The following is a 3,976-nucleotide window of genomic DNA, read 5'->3' as shown; positions in this document are numbered from 1 at the left end:
AAAAAAGAGAAGGACTAAAAGCAAAGAACATTATGAAAGCAAAAGAAATAGTTTCAAGAATGAGTTATCATCAAGTGTTTACGGGGTCTGGGGAGATAGCTCAGTGGACAAAATCACCTGCTTAGGCAAGCACAGGGACTGTGGTTCGATCCCTGGCACCACATGCCACAGCAGCCACACCCCCAGGGTGGGCTGAGCCGGCTATAGAGTGGGAGTGGTGTCCACCTGTAATCCCAACACTGGGAAAGCTGAAAACAGGAGGATCACTATGAGTCTAAGTTGCATAGTGAGACCCTTTAGCAACCAAAAACATTAAAAAAAAAGTTATATGTACGAGTAATATCAAGGAAAACAAAACCAAGAAATACTCAGTGGATTTGGGTAGTTTCAGTGGTAGGAAGAAACCCAAATCATTAAAGCTGGAAAATAATGGTACTATAAAGAATCTGATACAAGTTATTTGTAATGACCTGGAGTGGAAAGGGAATAGAAAGCTGCTAGGAGATACAAGATTGCTATGGTTAGGGGAACAAAAAATTTCAAGAGTTAGAGAATCGATCCTTAGGGTATCACTGTTGGGAGTTGCTGCGGACCTTTAGGAGATAAGGTTGAGTGAGAGGTTCTGTTATTGGGGGTGTTTGCATTAAGAGGATAGTGTGATCCCAACCCCTTCTTTTTCTGTGGGACCCTTCATGAATTTGCATGTCATCTTTGTGCAGAAGCCAAGCTAATCTTCTCTGTATTACTCCAGTTTTAGTATATGCGCTGCAGAAGTGAGCCCCCAACTTCTTTTTGTCGGTCTCTTTGGTTTCCTGTCTCAGGAGGTGAGTGTTCGCTCGGCCACCTGCCCCTGCCCTGATGCACCACCTCAGCCAAAGGATGGGGCCCAGACTGGAACTTCCAGAACATAAGCCAAAACAAATATCTTTGTATGTTCAAAAAAAATGCAAAAAAAAAAAAAAAAAAAAAAAAAAAAAGTTAATTTTTATTGAGATGGTTGGAGGAGTTGAAGCAGGGCCTTCTAGAGTCCCTTTGTAATATTAGATTCAGTGAATCTCCCTGTTTTGAATCTACTATATCTGTTTTTCAAATGTATAACATTAAATGTTACAGCTTACTGTCCAAACATAATATTTCAAACTCTTTCTAAGCCATGCTATGTAGCTCTGGTTGTATATAGGCACACACACAATCATTTACTTTTGAAATCATACAGATGACAGAGGTTAAAAAGATAAGCATATTGTCTGGATATTAGAAACCTGATAATATACAACCTATTAATTAAACTCATGAAACAAAGTGAGAAAAGAGCATATGTGACATTTATAATGGTCAGGAATTATAATATTCATCACTTTGTCAAAAATATACATAATGAGAAAAATCTAGAAAATTTAAATTTCAAAAGGATATCATCTCATGAGCTGACTCATAGGATTATTCTTTTGACCTTTTGGGAGCATAGATATAGCAAAAATTTGTACAGTCCTAATTTCAACTTTGTGTCCATCACTGGGCTAAATGATTGAAATGTATTACTACTAGTGGTAATGGATATCTCTAATGAACAATTATAATATCTAGCAACCAAACTTTATCCTTGTCTTCAAAAAAATTACATTCTAAAAGAAAGCATCAATTCTTCAGCACAGATGGGGATATACTGGAGGGTGACAGACTGTGCTCTATGCTTGATTTTAGGACCAGAAAAATATGCTTGAAGAACTAATGGAAAAAGACAGCAAAAGATGCAGCTCTGTATTTCACAATCTAGATTTTGAACTGACAAGAGATGGAAAAGAAGGGAGAACAAATAGTTTATGCGATATTGCCTATAGTCTCACTACATGCAAAATTATGCAATAGCTATTTATGAAGACCAGAGGAAGACGACAAAATTTCTTCCCCTGGGGGAGCTCTTAGTTCATTAGTACACTTGACAAAAGTTGTAAAGTAATGAATCTACATGGGGAAAACTAAAACTAGACCCAGGTCTATCACCATGCAGTAAGCTAAAGTCAAAATGGATTAAAGATCTAAACATTAAAACAGAAATACTAAATCTCCTGGAAGAGAAAGTAGGAGGAACCCTTGAAGACATAGGGGTAGGCAAAGAGTTTATGAACAAAAATCAAATGGCACGGGAAACACTTGAAAGAATTAACAACTGGGACCTGCTCTTATTGAGAAGTTTTTGCACATCAAAAGAAATTAACAACGAAGTAAAAAGACAACTCACAAATTTGGAAAAAATCATGACAAATAAATACTCAGACAAAGGTCTGCTCTCTAGAATTTATAAAGAACTAAAAAACACAAGGGCCCCAAAATTTAAAGACCCAGTCCAGAAATGGGCATCTGAGATGAACACACACTTCTCAGAGGATGAAATTAAAGAAGCGAATAAATATATGAAAAAAATGCTCCACATCACTAGGCATTCATGAAATGCAAATTAAAACAACAGTGAGATATCATCTTACTCCAGAAAGGATGGCTATCATAAAGAAACCAACCAACAACAAATGTTGGAGAGGATATGGGGAAAGAAGAACTCTTCCCCAGTGCTGGTGGGAATGTAGACTGGTGAAACCATTATGGAAATCAGTGTGGAAACTCCTTAGAAAACTTGGACTGGAAATCCAATTTAATCTAGCTATTACTCTACTGGGAATTTTCCCGGAGGAACTGAAAACATTATATCATAGTGATATATGTGTGCCTACGTTTATAACAGCACAATTTGTGATAGCCAAATCTTGGAAACAACCAAGATGCCCAGCACCTGACGAATGGATGAGAAAGATGTGGTATTTTTATACAATGGAGACCCAGAGGAAGAGGACAAAATTTCTTCCCCTGGGGGAGCTCTTAGTTCAAGAGTACACTTGATAAAAGTCGTAAAGTAATGAATCTACATGTGGAAAACTAAAACTTGACCCAGGTCTATCACCATGCACTAAGCTAAAGTCAAAATGGATTAAAGATCTAAACATTAAAACATAAACACTAAATCTCCTGGAAGAGAAAGTAGGATGAAATCTTGAAGACATAGGGGTAGGCAAAGAGCTATAAGGAATGATAAACTCGAAGTCTTTATATTGAAGTGGATGCCACTTGAAGATATACTCATAAGTGAAATAAACCAGACACACATGTGTAAATATCATATAGTTTCCCTAGTATAAGAACTCAAAAGAAGAAATACAAATACAAAGGTGTAATACAACTATAAGGAAAGCAAGAACTTGAAGACTAGACAATGTAAAGAGAGCAAGGAGAAGAGCTAGGAAACATGATAGGGGCAAGTTATACTGTTATATGTAGAAGATGGGTAAGGAAATGATCCTAAGAATCTTCAGAAGATTTTTGAATCTTGCAATTAATTGGAATGATTCTCACCCTGACGAACTATATATACAGACACCTGTGAACTAAGCAACTGCACTGAAGATGGCAATTTGTAAAGGTAGGTTCATGCTTGGAGTACCTGTCATTCTGGTCTTCTGAATATGTGCTGCTTATCATGACATGCCAGTTGCTGCCGTGCTGTCTCTCGGGTAGATGATTGCTCAAAAAGAAGAGTGTGGTGAATGAAGGCAGGAGACAGGAAAAGGAATGTTTTGGGTCTGTCCTGCTATAAGGCTATATATGGTTAGATTTCTGGACTTATGTGTAAACATAAGAATTATATAATTCTTTTTTTTGCGGAACTGAGGATTGAACTCAGGCCTTTGCACTTACCAAGGAAGCACTTATTCTACTGAGCCATCTCCCTGGCCCCAAGAATTATGTAATTCTTTATGCCTATTTTTAAAATATATTTTATTTTTTTAAATGTTTTTTCATCATATTCTGTACGAACTTAAAGTTCAACACATGAATACTTGATGAAAAATACCTGTTCCTTATTATGCCTAAGATGTTTGATATTCAGACAGATAGTGAGGTTAAGCTTAACAGCCTAGGTTGT

General features: G+C 36.9%; 1 protein-coding gene and 1 non-coding gene across 5 annotated transcripts in view; both read right to left on the bottom strand.

Moving 5' to 3' along the window:
- Window positions 1-3,976, bottom strand: part of Enox2 (ecto-NOX disulfide-thiol exchanger 2) — a 499,315-nt gene that overhangs the window by 197,093 nt on the left and 298,246 nt on the right. The window lies entirely within an intron of this gene.
- LOC111817600 lies at window positions 675-781 on the bottom strand. The gene has a single exon (XR_002821750.1). It is a non-coding gene; the product is annotated as a U6 spliceosomal RNA (small nuclear RNA).

This window comes from Octodon degus, unplaced genomic scaffold, assembly GCF_000260255.1.
Source record: "Octodon degus isolate 3935 unplaced genomic scaffold, OctDeg1.0 scaffold00063, whole genome shotgun sequence".
NCBI lineage: Eukaryota > Metazoa > Chordata > Mammalia > Rodentia > Octodontidae > Octodon > Octodon degus.
This window is presented reverse-complemented; position numbering and strand designations above follow the sequence as displayed.